Here is a 17,421-nt window from a genome sequence, read left to right as displayed (position 1 = left end):
GACGGCCACCTGGATCCTTTTACGCTGAGACTCTCCTGAGCTCGTGCCTGAAACCTTCCCTCCTCTGCTCTGGCTCCAATGTCCTCCACTGTGTTCACTGTCTCTTTGCCCCACTATCCACCCAACCCCTTCCTGTTTCTATTCCATATTGTCTAAAAGCTATGGGGTCCATCCTTCCACCCTTTTGGTCACAAGGGAGTCCGAAAGGCAGAGGTGTCCTGTGGAAGCTCCACTCCATCTCATATTCCAGCTGAAACGTGCCCACTTCACCCCTCCCCCAACGCATACAACTTGTAACCTTAAAATATCATAACTTCAGCAGGAAAAGGTGCTCTACTTAGTAAATACTCTGGAAAAATTTGCTGTCCAGGCCAGGCACGGTGGCTCACACCTGTAATCCTAGCACTCTGGGAGGCCGAGGCGGGTGGATCGCTCGAGGTCAGGAGTTTGAGACCAGCCTGAGCAAGACCCCGTCTCTACTAAAAATAGAAATAAAAATTATCTGGACAACTAAAAATATATATAGAAAAAAAAAAGTAGCTGGGCATGGTGGCGCATGCCTGTAGTCCCAGCTACTCGGGAGACTGAGGCAGTAGGATCGCTTAAGCCCAGGAGTCTGAGGTTGCTGTGAGCTAGGCTGACGACATGGCACTCACTCTAGCCCGGGCAACAGAGCGAGACTCTGTCTCAAAAAAAAAAAAAAAAAAAAAAAAATTTGCTGTCCATTTAGAGAAAATTTAGACCCCCGTCTTTATTTCAAATGATAAACAAAAATAAATTCTAATGGATTTGATATTTTAAACTTCAAAAATAAAACAATAATGTGTCAGAAGGAAAAAAAGTGAGGGTATTTTTGTACTCTAAGGATAAGAAGAGACTTTCTAAGCAAGATAAAAACCTGGGTATCAAAAGGAAAATCAGAATTGCTTAAAAATTAAATATTTCTGTTATATAAAAGACACAGTGAAGAAAGTAAAAAGACAGGCTAGGAGAAAATAATGGCATCATATATATCAAAGTTTGGAGTCCAGGATAGTAGAAGAGCCCCTACAGAAGAATAAGAGAAAAGGAAGGGAGGAAGGGAGAATGGGAGGGAAGGAAGGAGGGAAAAAGTGGGCAAAGAATCTGAGCAGCAATTTGCAAAAGAGCAGTTGGTAGGCTGTAGGCCTTTTCGTTTAAACCAAATCTCCCCAGAACAATCTGCGAGCTCAGATATATATGTGTGTATGTATGTATTTTTCCAGATTATTATTTCTGGATGCTGAGTTTAAACCCTTACTTTTTTCTTACAGTGCATAGCTTAAATTTTATGGGGTCTTTGACATAAAACTCTTCAGCAGAGAGCGCACATTTTAGGGACACCCCTTAAAGGCAGAGTTTTTCTGAAAAGAGACCAGCAGGGCACAACTACAAAGTAAGGTGGCTACAGAAATCATCCTACATAGTATTATGCTGAGTAACTCTGTATGCTTATTGTGTTATCCTAACAAATATGTTGTTCTAAATGTTAAAGGAGATTAATTAGGTGCGAGATTACTTATGCAGTTATCACACGTTCAGGGAGCGCGAGGCCTGCAAGGAAACCTGCCTGACGGGGAGCAGCAGGCAGCTCTAGCGATGGGAATGTGGGTAGTATTTTCCTTGTCTTTCCTTCCAAATCCCTGCACCTGGCGTCATGACAGGCGCTGCCACCCGGATGCCAGCAGAGCCGCTTCTCCGTCCTAGTGCTGTCAACGCTCGCGGGCAACTCTGTCCTCAAGCCGTCTTTCGCCTGGTGCCTGAATATTTTCTTCAGATGTTCCCTTAAAGTAACAGGGCATTCACATCCTGCAGGTGAAAATTGCTCGTTTTTGTCATTTCCAAAGTATTTTTTACATGGTTTCTGGTTGCTTCAAATGATGCCCTCAATTTTACAATTAGAGGATTGTTTAAAAATTTAAAAGCTGCCACTTAGAGCAAACTGCGGTGACCTGGGGGCCCTGTGGTGGATGCATCCCCTGTCCGGCCACAGGGTGTCCTGGCCGGAGTCCGAGCTGCGTGGTCACGTTTCTGAGATGGGCAGGGAGGCGTGGACCTCCCCCGTGGCCCGCCCAGCGCGGCCCGGGACGCACGCAGCTGGGGCGCTGTGTGTGGGCACCCACCCTGCAGGTCGCCTCCAGATCTGAGTCCTCTCTCCTCCGCCTCTGACTTTGAAGTCAAAGTTTCACTCTCTTGACAAATACTCATTGCTTAAGGCTACCCTTGCTCCTAAAATAACTTTCCATGAAATACTCTGAAAGAAGCTTCTTGACTGTAAATGCTACTATATTATAAGAAATGCCGTGTTTGTGTGCGGTTATGTCTTGTGTAACTGACTCCACTGGGTTTTCGAGGTGAAAATTGCTCGTTTTTGTCATTTCCAAAACCTGACATCTTTCACTATAATGTGGCAACTTCTCAGTTCTTTAAACTATTTTTTTCTTGAATTTCTCATGAATTGATGGTTCCTGTTTTTCTGAACTGCTTGTTGAACCCATGCTTCTGCTAGGTTCACAGTTACCCTTATTCAATAACTAGGAAGCAAAGCAAATAGTTCCTGCAGAAAAATGTGACTTTGCAGCCACTTGGGAGCTTCCCTGTCCTGGCTCTGCAAATTGCAATTTGGAGTGATGCGTGTGAACTTCAGAGGGAAGAAAAGAAGCAGGAAAATGGCAATGTGGGTGAAAGGTCCTCCTGTCGGGCGAGGTTCTCAGAGTGAGGTTAGACTGTGCTGTCCTGCTCACGCGGGGGCCATGGCTCAACCACCGGCCCTGGGCGTGGGAGTCCCAGACAGTCCCTGCACAGGAACACTCTGTAGCCCACCAGAGCATGGATCACATCACATAGAAAGATGAAACAAGCCTTTCTTCTTCTTCTTTTTTTTTTTTTTGAGCAAATGTAAAGACTAGATTTTGTTTTTTAATCTCCAATTTTCTGCAACTCAGGAAAAGTTAAAACAAAGTGAGAACACTGTCTTCGCTTAAATAAAAAATGATTTTCTGCTTACAGGTTGGTCGATCATCCATTACCAGCAGATGTCTCTTGAGTAGCTAATCCACACTGAGCTGACCTGGGACTCGGGGCCCTGCTCCAAGGAGCCTCCTTCGACATCTGCAAGGATGCACGCTGTGTTAGTCTCCCAGGGCCGCCGTGATAAAGCAGCACAGATAATGTGGCTTCAACAACAGGAATATATCGGCTCACGGTTCTGCAGGCTACAGTTCTGGGATCAAAGTGTCAGCAGGGCCACGTTCCCTCCTCAGGGAAGGATCTGTTCCAAGCCTCTCTCCCAGCTTCTGGTAGGTCCTTGGCTTGTGGCTGCTTAACTCCAAGCTTCACATGGCACACTCCCTGCGTGTGTGTCTGTCACTAAATTTCCCCTTTTTATAAGGACGCCAGTCATATTGGATTAGGGACCCACCCTACTCTAGTATGACCTCATCTGAACTAATTACATCTGCAATGACCCTATTTCCAAATAAGGTCACATTCTAAGCTGCTGGGGGCCAGGACTCAACATGTGAATTTGGAGAGACACAAGTTAACCCATAACACACCCAGGGGCCCTAGAGGATGATTCACACACGTCTGGACTCCCACTCACTTTCTTTGTCGTTTCCTCTACCAGTCCTCTGCCCCCAAATGCGTTCCTCTGAAAGCGAGCTGTCTTCCCACTAAGCGCAGGCCTTTGCTTTCTTTCCACCAGCATCCATGGCTATGCTCAGAAAGAGTCAAATTAAAGGTTGCTGAAAGCCGGGAGCTCGAGATCCTCCTGCTGCCGAAACGGCACTCCCCAGGAAGCTCACTCCCTAGGAAGCTCACCTCCCAAAGATGTCCAGCCACCCTGGGCCTCCTGGCTCTGCGCTTTCAGACTAACCCCACGGTGCTCTGCGGGTAAACTCCAGGAAGTCCCTTGGGCCCCAGGGCGGCTCCTGTGGGGGCAGCTGTCCATGCACTCCTGGGGGGGGGGTGCTGCCTGCTCTGTCCCTGCTGGGGCAGGCAGCAGGTGGCCTAGTGACTGCCTTGGCTGGAACTCTGGCTCCCCCACTTGTCAGCTGGGTGGCCTCAGGTTCTGCTTCCCGTCTAAGAAATGGGGATAATCACTTAGGGTTATTAAGGGAGTTAGAGTGTGTGAAATACTTAACACAAAACCTGGCCCAGAGGAGGGTCTTTGTAAAAAGTCAGCCTCGACTACTTGTGGTGCCACAGAGAGAGCACTTGCTTTCACTAGGTTTCTTTTAAAAAATTCTTGACTTTAAAGAGTCTTTGGAAAAAATATAAACTGAAAAAAATTAAATTAAAAAATTCTGAGATTAATTCTTTCGAAGACCCAATCTCTGTTTCTTCATCCCTCTGTTTTGTAAATAGAATTTGGTGTCAAGGTTACCCTTATGAAGCCCACAGTGTCCAAGTCCCTGCTCTCATTTCTGGCTGCCAGACTGTCACCCTGGGGAACAGAGTCCCGGCTCCCCGGGAGCTCATCTAGGAACCGCTGCTGAGCCTGGAGCTTCGCTGGGGAGAGGAGACCACACACGGTGCCTCCCCCATGTGCAAGGGCCTGCCCCCTCCATCCACCCATTAAAAATATTACAAAAGTTTAAAATTAAAAAAAAGTTTAATATTAAAAAATCATCATGATAGCTTTTGTGAAAAATAAGGGATAAAAGAAAAACACCCGGTCCTCTTTGCTTGCATTGTATTTGCACAAAGAAACTCTGCAGGGATATATAAGAAGCCAAGAAAAGGGTGATGGGGGAACTGGATGGAAGACTGGAGTGGGCGTGTGCTTCTCAGTGGACAACTCATTATAGAGCTTCATTTGTGAACCCTATTCAGAAAAATGAAAGCTGGATATTTCCTTCCCTCATTCACCGCATTTGCAGGTTAAAAGAGACGTTCTGGATGCTCATCTCAAGAGATGCTCAGAAGCTTCAGCTGAAGGAGGTCGGCAGCACCTGCCGGGAGAGCCCCTTGCCAGGTGAGTAGGTGGCAGTGTCTGCCCTGGCAGGAGGGTGCTCCGCAGGGCTCGTTGCAGAGCTTCTGGGGGGACTCCTTGAGGCCATGGGAGAACTGCTTGGGCAGGGATTACAAAGGAAGGTGTCTTCCCCTGGAAATAACTTAGCTGCAGGATCCTGATCTGCATGTGGTCTTGGCAAACAGGATCCAGCAGAGCTGCATGTGTGCAGTCCAATGGAGATTTGTGCTGCCTTGGGTGGAGCTGGGAATTCCAGCTCTACCTCAGGCTGTGGACCCTCAAACCCTCAAGAGCCTCAATTTGCTCATCTGCAACGTGGGTCAATAGTGCCAAACCCCCATGGAATGGACATGGAGTTTAAACAAGCTAATAGACACATACACCTGGCCCATTGAAGGCGCCCCATAAATATAGCTCCTCCATCCCCTTTCGCTGCTGCCAGGAAGCCCTTTCAAAATTGAGTTAATTCACTACATACAGGCTAAGCAGTGAGGCTGATCTCTCCTAAGTTCTGGGTGAGATCTATGTTAAAACCTCAAACATGAGAATAAAAGGTTCCACTTTTCCACCAGTAGAGGACTGAGAAATTGGAATGACCTTTTGAATCAGTTTTCTCAGGTCACTCTGAGACTCTCTATTTTCTGAAATATGAAGAACAATTTCTATTTCAGTAAGATGTCCACTGCCTGCCAATGACTTTTAATTTTCACAGAGAATGGTAGGAAGCAGAGTTAGAAGATTCTAGCAGCTTTGGCAAAAACATTACAAACTACGGAGGAGAGGATGCGCTGAGATGAGAGGGGCTGCGTTACGGGAAAGGCCGTGCGCAGACTGGGGGGCAGCATTTGTCCCCCCTTCCAGTGGCTGCTCCTGTTCTGTCCGAGTCCCCTATGACGAACCCAGTCGGTGAACACAGCAGATGACGCACATGTTGGACAGGTGAGACAGTCGCTGTGGACGAGTCATCTCCCTACCGGAAACCTCTGGTGTGCAGTCGCCTCCGCTGCTGCTGGGTGGCAGTCTGCACTCACTCTCTGCCTCCCCTCTCCCCTCCGCCTGCAGGGCTCTGAGCAGGCTTCTGGGGACTTCAAAGCCACCGCGCTTGGGGGTGAGATGAGCCATGTGCATGTCAGGCCTGGCTCAGCAGCGCCAGCTTGAAGGGCTTGTCTGAACGGAACCAAATGCATCCACCCCACAAACTGAGGATGTGACTAGGTATAAACAACTGAAACAACAATCCTGACAACCAGGCACTCAAACGCTCTGGATGTGGAAGGTAACCTGCCGCTAGTGTCTCGTTAACGGCTGCCCTAGAGTTAGCTGGCCTTGCGAGAAGCTCCCTGTGCTTGAGGATGGAGGGAACAGAGAACAGCGGAGGAGGACAAGCGCCCTTCAGAACAAGGCCCACAGATGTCAAGCCATCCCTACCGGCTCCCTTTGTCCCTGGGATCATTATCACACATTCGATTGTGTGATGTGTTGCACAGTCCCTTTCACCCCCGTCGGTGAAACTTGTGCAGCAAGGGGAGCTATTCGTATTCGGTGGGGTGCCCAAGAGTGTTGGAACACGGACAGCCTTGAAGACAGTCTCTAGTGCAGTGCCACAGGCCTCTTAACTCAACAGTTTCTGAGACAGAGTAAGTGCTGGACGAGTGTTGGGGGACGTGTGAGTTATGACCATCATGCTGATCGTGGCTGTGATTAAGTGGCTTCAGGGGGCAGAGGTAGGTCCAAAATGTGGACATGTGAGAACCCAGGCTTGGGATGGGTTATGGACCGTCTTTTCCAAGGGCACTTGCAGCAACAGGCTGGGCTGTCTCTGGAGGGAGGGAAAGGCTTATGTGGGGATCAGACAGCCCCTGTGGGGGCTCCTAGCGGGGAGCTTCCATGGTGGGACGTGCCCTTCACGCTCAGAATCCCTGATTCAAAGTGAGGAGTGTGTAAGTGATGACAAGGACTCCAAGCTGGATTGCTGAGCATCGGCCATTGTGGGTCACCTCACCCAGGCCTTACAGAAGGTGGAATAGGACCCGAGACTCCCTCACGGCCACACAGCTGGCAAGAGGAAGCTAGGGGTCGGCCCGGGGACTCTGCCGCCCGGACGGATGTCATGCCAGCTATTGACTTCCCCAGAGCCTCGCTGGTTCCCTCTTCATGTCCCCACACTGGGTGCCATATCCACATGGGAAAACAAACGAACACACAGATATACACACCTCACTCCTCTCTCTCTCTGCTCAGATGTGTTCCCAGCAGAGTGGCCGTCAGACCACCCACACGTGGGAGGCCCCTCTGCTAACAGCCCTTCTCACAGCCACATCTGCCCATCACCTGTCCCCGCAGGTCCCAGTAAACATTTGTTGAATGGATGGATGAATGAAGAGCTAAACACATGGACATTGTATCTGTTTCCTCTAGATGTCCAGTACTGTACAGCTAATGACATCCCTGGGCAAAAGCAAATGAAACTCAGAGCCTCATCATGGAATTCCTTGGGTGCCACAGTTGTAGTAGCTAGATCATTGCCGGGATGCAGATCTGGGGCCCAGAAAAAGGCTCCTGTGGTCGGAAATAAACAGCAAAAAGGCACTAATTCCAGCAAGAATAGCTGATGCTAGTGAATACCTACTATCCTACTATATGTGGCACTTTCCTAAGAATTTTTCATGCAATGACTCTTTTCATCCTCAGAATGACCCTCTGTGGTAATTGTTCCCGTACTCCTATTTTACAGATTAGGAAACTGAGGCCAGTAGGTGTGCAGTGGGTCTCTGGCAGAGCTGAGGCTCAGCCCAGGTGGTGGCTTCGTCACTGTGCCTCACGGCCTTCCCGAGGACAGAGGGTTCACCAAACCAGAGCAAACAGCGCTGTGCCTGGCAGGGAGACAGGTGCAAAATCTCAGAACTCGAGGGTGGTTCCTGGGGAGGGACGGCCCCGAGTCTGGGCCCACAGTCCCGCACAGGTAGAAGAACGCAGTGTGCACTGAGGAGAGGCAAACGGAGGAGGCAGGTAGGGATGAGCACTGGGGCTCAGGCCTGGAGCCCCCATCTGCTCGTCTCCCCCAGCCTGTGTGTGTCTCGTCGGCTGCGCCTGAACGTGGCTTAACGCTTCTCCACCAAAAAGAGTCAAAAGACAAGCTTGGGGGATTTGCAGGACCCGGACAGGAACCAAGCCTGAGGCTTCTTTGTGCCAATCTAGTAAGTCCCTGGAGTGACTTTACACAAACAAGACCAAGGAGGTGGATCCCCGTGCAGGCAAATTCACGCACAAATGCCACAGGCTGGACGGTCTGGCTGCGTGCAACCCTCGCCTGCGGCCCTGGCCCCGGGGAGCCCTCAGCACAGCCGGCAGAGGTGCCCTTGGTGCCGGGGCACCCCCTGGGCAGGCCCCTCCACGGGGCTTGCAAGCCCCCGAGAGCCCACTGGAGGTTTTATCCCCCAGAGTTGGGGACACTGAGGTTTCCACTAGTGGCCACTCCTGCCAGAGGCCAGGGACGCCCACCTGACTGGCCAAGGCTCCGGACCCAGGGGCCGCCACTGCGGAGAGGTCACCGACCCCTCTGAGGACCCACCGAGGGCCACCACCTGCCCCACAGAACCCCAGGGGCTTGATTCCGGCCTTGCACCTTGCCAGGGTGACGGCCTGTCTTTCAGAGCCACCCAGATCAGGAATCCATGCTCACATCTGTGCTGTGCACCCTGGTAGCTACTCACCACGTGTGCTATGGACATTGAAGTTCAAATTAATAGAAATTAAGTGAAATTCTCAATTCAGTTCCTAGTCATGGCAGCCACACACTTTACCTACTCAGCAGCCATGTGTGGCGTGTGCCCCTTGCATTGGACAGCACAGATCTAGAACATTCCATCCTTGCAAAGGTTCTGTTAGACAGCGCTATCCTACAGGATTTGGGAAGCCACGGGGAGACACCGTGTGATCCACACCCCCTCAGGTCCCCTGAGAGTTTTCTGCTTCTGCCTTCTCTCTGTCACTGCTGTTTCTTGGCCCAGGCTGGGGGAAGTCCGGCCGGCAGCCGGCAGGACAAGGCGTGTGGAGGGTGACGCCATCAGACATTGCTGGGCTACATGCTCACGCCGTGGCTGAGAGAGCAAGGACTCATTTCCAGCAGGGCCTATGGTCAGAGGACAGACCACGGGAGGTCCCGTCCCCACCTGGCTGGAGCAGGCTGGGAGCAGCTCCCGGGGCTCCCCCTACATTGAGTCTCCAGGTGCCGAAGTGGCAATGGTAGCGGCCACCTCAGACGGTGAGCACCTAGCCCCGGTTTCCTGGTACCACCTAAGCCCAAGACTGTTTGATGACACCCAGAGCCTTGGGGCAAGCAAGGATGCCCAGTAATGACAGAATCTGAATTTTCCAAGAGCCAGGTGGAGAGGGTGCGGTAAGGGCAAGGTGAGATTGGAGCAGAATTAATATAATTTAGAGAATTAGAGAATAAAGGAATGTCACATTTTTGATACCTTAACATTGTAGACTGCAATCCACACCCACCAAACAAATAAATTGAGCGAGGATGGCAAATTATCGCAGGGGAACGCGGGATGATCACATACGAATGGAGACAGGGCAGACGAGCCTGCTCTGAAACCCACCCCGTCAGGCCCACAGCTACAGCGGGTGCTGAGGATGTCGTAGCTCAGCAGCAACACTCGCAAGCCGAACCCGCCCGCCCCCTCAGAGGCCAGCGTTAGGGTCACGTTCCCTGTGTGCGGCTGTGGAGGGTCCACAGTCCAGAAGCCACTCCTGAGAGACCAGCCACATCCCCCTTGGCAAGGCCCTTCTGCTCTCTGCCTTCCCGGGCCTACTTCTGTCCTGGGCACAGAGGGCACACAGCATGGGGCCCATGACACTTTCAGGGGCCCATGACACTTTCAGGGGCCCATGAAAATGTGTTAATTTTGATTTATTTTAAAATTAGAGGAAAACCATGAAAAAATGAAAATGAATACATCATAATGAGTCCAGCCTGGGTGACATTTATCTTTCTGCCAAGGCAATGATACTATGTCTTTTTCATGAGAAAGCTGTCCATGAAGATCAAAGCATCTGGGGTCCCTGGGAGTCAACACAAGGTCATGAGCTTTTGTCCTCTATACCAGAGACCTGAATGGCAGCTCCACACAGAGGGGACCCTGATGCCCTGACATACACTCCTAGTTGACCTACAGATTGAATTTTAGCAGTGATATCTTTCCCACCTCCCTTCTGCATCACACAGGGTAAACCCACTCCCAAAATAGTCAGGAAAATTACCTGATTACTAAAGGCCTGTGACTGTCTGCCTGTTCTACCATCCTACCATTTTCTTCCTTCCTCTAAGTTGTCTTATGGCTTCAAGAAGGCTGCTAGAGCTCCAGTCATCACCTCTGCATTCCAGACAGGAAGAAGGAGGGAAATGGGGTGGGGGGGTATAAGGTTAAGCCTGTTAGATTTTAGGCTCCTATAAAGAGTTTTCCTACAATCCCCAACTAACCCCTTCAGCTTTCATTGGCCAACCTATCTGTAAAGGAGCCAAGGAAATACCATTTTTTTAATGGGGCATATTGCTGTCCCTGACAATACAGGGTTTGTTGTTGACAACACAGGAAGCAGAAGAGAATGGATAACTAGCGGTCTCTACCACAGAGTACTGAAGACAACTCGATTCATATTTTACAGCATTCTCTGTCCTGTGAGTGGACCCAGGGACAAACCACTTAGCTCCTCTGTGACCAGGGTCTCTTTTGTGAAATAACCACAGGGCTCTCACCAGAAGCATCAGGAAGGGTACCAAAGAGATTGTGGCTTCAAGGACTTTGAACAATTTGGAGGAGGATATTCCAAAGGGCAGAAATCGCTTGTTTGATTTTTGTATTATAATCAAATGAGATTCTTTTTTCATTCAAGCATTTAGCGACTATTTCTCACTTACCCAATAAAATAATAGGGACAATCCAAACACTGTTCTGTTAATTGAGTGTTTACTTGGGGCCAGGCACTGTTCAGAATCCTTTGCACATGTGACCTCACTCATTCCTTGCAGAACCACATGTGGCAGATTCTACCATCATCATCCATTTTGCTCAAAGGAAGCACTTGGAACACAGAGGAATTAAGGACAGTGTCCAAGGTCACACTGCTGGCAAACAGAGGAGCCAAGCTTTGAACCAACAAGCTGGCTCTTTGGCCCCAAGGATGTGGGGGTGAACTGGCAGACAAGCTCCCTCCTAATTTTGTCTTTCTGGTGAAACAGATATACGCCCAATTACATAAGGCTGTCATAAGTTCCCCCACTCCATCATAAGTGCCCTTCCCCCACCGGGGAGGACACACCAGGAATCTCAGCTATGTCTGGGTTCATGACTCACCCCTTGCCCCTCTGCCAGTTTTTCCAGAGTCAGGACCATACCCTTCCAGTCCCAACGGTGCAGTGAGGAAACTGCCCAGACCTGACTTCAAAATCTAGGCTACCTTCCAGCAAAGAGCAAAATGACTCTTTGCTTAGAATATTTAGAAAAGGTTCAGCTCCAAGGACATGGAGTCTATTCACATAATTCAATCTGATCAAAAGCCAGAGAAACTGAAACTGTCACATTCCCCTGCTATCTCCTGGCACAATCAAGGCCAAAAGGACTCATGAAGGGGTGATGGGTTTTAGGGGGAGGGTGTTGCTGCTATTCTGCCTTGGACCTAAGTCCCCTCCTGTGCTTTTCCTTGCTCTGCATCATATCAGGGACTTGCCTCACTCCTCCATCTTCCTCCTCTAGCAACTTTATAGACAGGGTGGCCAGTGAAAGATGTTGGCTGAAAGGGTCAGCTGGGGATTCTAGGAAAGGTCTGCAAAAGAGTTTAACTTTTTGTTCCTCCTCCCACTTTCCTCCTTCCTCCTGTCTGGAATGCAGAGGTGATGGCTGGAGCTCCAGCATCCTTCTTAAAACCATAAAAACAACTTGGAGGAAGGAAGCCAGTGCTAAGGAAGGCAGAGCAGGCAGATGAATAAACCGGCTGCTTATTGACCCTTGCCCTGGACAACCTGCTTCCTGTCTGAGAACAGGACGGATAAGGGAAGAGAATTCCTTTTCTGGATGAGAGAAAGTAAGCCTACTCTTTTTGGAACCACTGCTATTTCCTTTTATCTATTAATAGCTGAATTGATAGAAACTCATACATCCGTCTTACACCCTGTACATGATTTATCCAGTGAGAACAGCTAAGTTAATACATTTTCTGCCATCATCAAAATTTCCAAGATTTTTAAATTTGAAAAACGACAGGATGGAGAGAAAGGCTAAAAGCCCCCGTAGCAGAAGCCCTCACTTGCAGGGCATCACTCCTGAAAGCAAGAGATGAGCAGGAAAACCACGATGGATAAGATCTGCCATCACCCTTAGCTTTTCTGAGGGTTATATTACACAAAATGCAATAACATCTATTTTTTTTAATCAGAAGGAATCTTTTGAGACCAGCCAACCATCCTTCCCACTCCTCCTTCCTGGGGGCCCAACTTCCTTCTGATCTGTTGTTGGCTTTTCCTCACTTGAGCTCTGTGATTTAAACAGAACCTTCCAGAATCTGCAGAGAGCCCAGTCCCTGCCCCGCAGCCCGGGGCCAAGCACAGCACTGCGCAGCACACAGCACTGTGGCCAGAGGAGTCCTCTGGATTATGGCACCAGGGGCAGTTGCAGGACAACTCCTCACAAACTAGCACCATCTGCAATTGACAAACATAGTGCAGACAATTCTCAGCATCCAAAGCTTAAACAAACGCTCACAACGGAGACATATAAAGTATCTGATGCTTCACTTTGACGGGTCAATCCCTGAGAAGGCAGAGTGATCAAAAGGACACAGTGGTACTTTTCTTGGACCTAGCAGAATGGTGTGTGGATCTGGTTTCTGAGGCACTGCACAATCGTGAATTTTCTTTAGAATTGGCAAGTAAAGGCCATGTTATGTTCACCTTGGTTTAAGTTTTAAGTGTATCTTATTTAATTTTTTTTCAATATGAGTCATCTCCCTATACTGTGATGATTTTCAAACAACCGGAATCTCGATGACTCGAAGTTGACTGTAGCTGGCTTGAGACAGGAAGCGTGAGTGCAGAATCCAGCTGCTTCCACATCGGGGCAGGTCTGAGACCAGCAGTCCTGAGCTTTCTGGCCCGTGGCCTCAGTCTGGTTGGATTACACGCAGAACCCTCTTGATCTCCTGCTTGTCCTGATTCTCCTGCCCTGAGTGAGCGCAGGGGCTCTCCTGCCATCGATGCATTCTTTGGAACTGTGCCAGGATTGCTAAGGAATCCTGGACCCTTGAGTGAGTCGAGCAACCTGTCATCCTTCCAAGCTTCCAGGATGGGTATGTGGAGGGGGGAGAGGCGGGTGGAGGTTACAGGAAATGCACACAAAGTTACTACCATATGGTTGAGGCTGGATGAAACCAGAGTTGTTCCAATTGTGATGATGTTGAGGACAATGATCATGATGCCTATGATGATGATGACATCTAGAACCCCAGGATTTCCTGGAGAGAACCCAGGCGGATCGCCCATTTACCTAATAAATAAATTTCCTATGAATGCAGACATGCCGTGTAACTGATGATGCAGGAGGGGTCTCACTTCGGGGGTATGAGAGTCAACTCTTTATGGATGCCCTCGGGGCAGAGGGATCCAGGTGTCTGGTCGTATTTCTGAATAAATGAATGTGTACTTAATCGTTACTGTGTCTCCTCGTAACTTGAGTACTAATCATAAAATCTACCTAAGAACTCCCAAGACTGGTGCAATTATTATCCTGACTTCACAATGAGGAAGGTGGGACACCAAGAAGTTAAGTAACTTGCCCAACACAGGCGTGAGCTCACCACGTGGCAACCGGTGGTGGGGACACGGGACACGTACTGTGGAAACGTCTGGGCAGGAGGTAGTGAGAGCCCAGGTCCGGGTGCTGAGGAGGGGTGCAGAGTGGCAGCCAGGGCCAGCAAGCCACAGCCCGGTCCCTAGGCCGAGGGCACCATGACAACAGGACACTGGCCAACTCCCCAATGTCACCAAACCGTCAGCATTTTCTTTTGCAATAGATGTCCTTTCACCATAGATTGCTTCCCTCTTTCCCCCCTGCCTGCTTCCTCATCGAGGAGCAGCCCCTTCTGGGATTGGGAAAACATGACACAGCAGCAAATCACGTGTTAATCAATGCTCTATTTCCAGGTGTGTACATGGCCTGATTTCTGGCCTTTTAAAATGACTCTTTCTCCTGATTACAAAAATGATAATATCAGTGCACCACAGGCTTGTTTCTCATGGGTAAGAAGTGACTCGACTCCCAGCATCCACACAACTGCCCGAGTCCTGCATGAAGAACACACTCAACGTCTAGGATAGAAATCAGCACCCCCAAAACCATTTCCCGACGGCACTCACAGGAGGATTGAAAGGAGAGGCACGGGGCCCAGTGATAAGCTCACGTGCAGGACCGGCGCCTTCTCCGAAGTGGGGACAAGAGAGTTAGCGTCCACAGCCCTCTGATGCACTGTCTAGGGGCGTGTGCCTGTTACAGGCGCTTGTCCACGAAGGGGGCATTTCTCTGAGCACTTACAAAAATTACTCACCAAGAGAGACAAACAGGCTTGTCTCCCACCTTGGAAATGCCTGGCATCTGTCTTGACGCTGTGATTCTTAGCCTTGGAACAACCGCAGCCTGCATCGGAGCTATAGGAACTTTCTTGAAAAAGCCCTGGAGCTAACTCAAGGGCCGCAAGCCCCCGATGCCTGCAGAGACCAGATAAATACTAGAAGCCAACAGAGCTAGTATTGGTGGGGTCCCTTCTACATCAGACCCTGTTCCAGGCACTGGGTCCTCGCCGCAGCCCGCTGAGGCAGGTGGTGTCATGATCTGGAAGCCCGAGGCTTCGAGAAGCTGAGCCGCAGGATTTGGGGCAGTCAGCCTGGCTGCTAAGCCTCCCCTCTAATCGCGCTATCCAAGCTCTGTGGCATCAGGGTGTGTCAGGGCCTGTGATCCGGAGAACGTGAACCCCACCCAGAGTTATCTAAACACAGAAAACAACCCTGGGAGGCCACACAGAGCTAATGGGGGAGGGATGCAATCAGGGCTGCACCAGGCGGCACCCGAGCTATTTCATTTATTAAAACTTTTCTCAGCATGTATCACATTTTATTTATAAGAGGAGTAAGGTTCCGGGGAGGTTCTCTTCCTTGGAATCTTGCTTTCTGATTTTAAGCTCACTTAATCTTCCCACGCTACACGTCACACGCAGAATGCCAACTTTGAAGTTCATGCCACGACTGACACTCCCGCCCAATCCCCCAGCAAGGGTGACGTGTAAGCAGAACATCATAGGACACTAAACGCAGCTTCGGCCCTCCGGCCCTTAATGAGCGCTGGATTTTTCATTTAACAGACTGCATGCTCAACCTGTTCCCTAAAGGCAGAACCCAAAAGTCACCAGCATCAGCCAAAGGATGGATGCCAAATGCATTGTTCCTGACGTGGAGACAGACCCTTAGCACAGGGGACTCCTAGCCGCCGCCTGGGGCAGTTGGGACCTAAACTGGGAGTCGGTTACCTACCCAGGGCAGGCATCCAAAGTTGATCTTCACCAAAGTTCAAACAGCCAAACCTTTCTAGGGGGCCAGTCAGCCACTGTGCTGTGCTCGGAGCTAGACTGAAGTTCTCTTAGAGGCTCCAATTTTAGAAATTGGGTGCTGACTCATTATTAACCCAGGAAGCCCACACACTCAAATGACTATACTGAAAAAGCTCCCTGTCATGCCCTGCCCACTGATGTGCTGCTTTTTAAGCAAATTTGAAAAATGTTTATCATAAGGTATTTATGACATTTTAACCGTTTCATTTACAGTAACTAGAACGACATTTAAAAAAAAATGTTTCCTGTATTTTACTTGACAGTAAAACTATTCATCAGAATAGTAACAGCTCGAGAAATACCTATCAAGATCAAAGTCAGGCCTCAAGGGCTCCGTGGCCCCATCCTCAACCCTCCCCAGCCCCCCAGCCCCAGTCCCCAGTAGTTTTATTTTCTTTCAGATTCTATCGCAGAATGTGACTTTCAGCATTAAGGAAAAGGAAAGGACATAAAATAAGCTCCCAGAATCATTCATGAGCTTTCAGAGAAGGGAGCCAAAAAATGCTGCCTCTCTATTGTATTTCTTGCACTGAAACTGGGCAGCTGGGACCACGCGGCCAGAAATGGCTCAGGGGCTGCCTTTCCTCCACCTCTGAGAAGCGGAAGCCGACCCAACCTCAGCACCCCTGGGGCAGCACAAGTGCACCCACTTCCATCTCTGAATTTCACTTTGGCTTCTTGAGAGGAGTCTCCAGCAGCCTATTTTCCAGCCTAGCAGCAACGCTACCTCTCCCAAGACAGCACAGTGCACCACCAGCATCTGCATTCTCACAACTAACGCCTGAGAAACTCCTCCGACAGCCAGGCTCAAATGCAGTCACCATGGGGGTGGGGGCAGAGGGAGCCACTTTTCTAAAACTACAGCTTTTCCAAGTCTGAACGAAATGCAGTGTCCACTCCAGGGCACAACAGCCTTGCCCATAGCCCGGACTCCGAGGCAAACTGCAGAAATGATCATAAAAATGACAGAAACATACTCACCAGGGAGAAGCTGGTGGCGCCACCTTCCCGGGAACTGTGCCGTGAAGCTCTGAAGACGGGCATTGGCCCAGGCACGGCTGGCCTGGAATGTCAGTTTGAAACTTTAAAAAAGCAGTGACCATACAGTCACTTATTTCCCTCCATTCCCAGTGATGTCCACACGATTAAGACAGAAAAAAAAAAAAAAAGGCGCACACCTCAGCCTTCATTCTCATTGGAACGAGATGACTCATGCTGACTCACAGCCACCACTTCCTCTCCCGACATTCTCTTCATACTTGTGAGCCGGGCTGGTGCGGTTCCCAGGGTCCCTGCAGCCTTCCTGGAAGGACAGCCTTCCTGACCCTGGCAAAGAGACCCACACTCTGTCCCTTCATGGGACCCAGGGATCGCCTACACAAGGGAAATGCTTTATTTAGGAGTCCTGAGAACAACTGGAAATTAAAATGCATGAATCTTGTGTACATTTGAATTTCAAATACACACGGAAATTCTGCAACGTGTTCCAAGTTCACGTATGAAATTCTTGCTCTTTTCTAGGCATGTCAGGAAAGGGGGAAGAATGAGATATTGTCTTATTCATTAAAGCGTTTGGGTTTACATTGCCCTGATAATGCCTATTTCAGTGCATGTTTTCTTCTGCATGCATTCCTCTGATACAATAATTCACAGCATCTGAAATCATCCTCTCTTCAAAGCTGTTTATTAGGTGGGTTTGTGCCCTGTTTGTAGGCTTAAGTGGCTTGCATCTTTTCTATCCATCTTTCAGACTTCAAGAATATGCT

The 17,421-nt window shown here is 49.5% G+C and overlaps 1 long non-coding RNA gene across 1 annotated transcript in view; it reads right to left on the bottom strand.

The window, feature by feature from the left end:
* The window catches only part of LOC123637180, a 58,344-nt gene extending 41,342 nt beyond the window's left edge, over window positions 1-17,002 (bottom strand). The window contains exon 1 of the long non-coding RNA XR_006734762.1: window positions 16,637-17,002. This is a non-coding gene — a long non-coding RNA (uncharacterized LOC123637180). The remainder of the gene's footprint in view (window positions 1-16,636) is intronic.
* Between the last annotated feature and the right edge of the window lie 419 nt (window positions 17,003-17,421).

This window comes from Lemur catta, chromosome 4, assembly GCF_020740605.2.
Source record: "Lemur catta isolate mLemCat1 chromosome 4, mLemCat1.pri, whole genome shotgun sequence".
Lineage (NCBI taxonomy): Eukaryota > Metazoa > Chordata > Mammalia > Primates > Lemuridae > Lemur > Lemur catta.
This window is presented reverse-complemented; position numbering and strand designations above follow the sequence as displayed.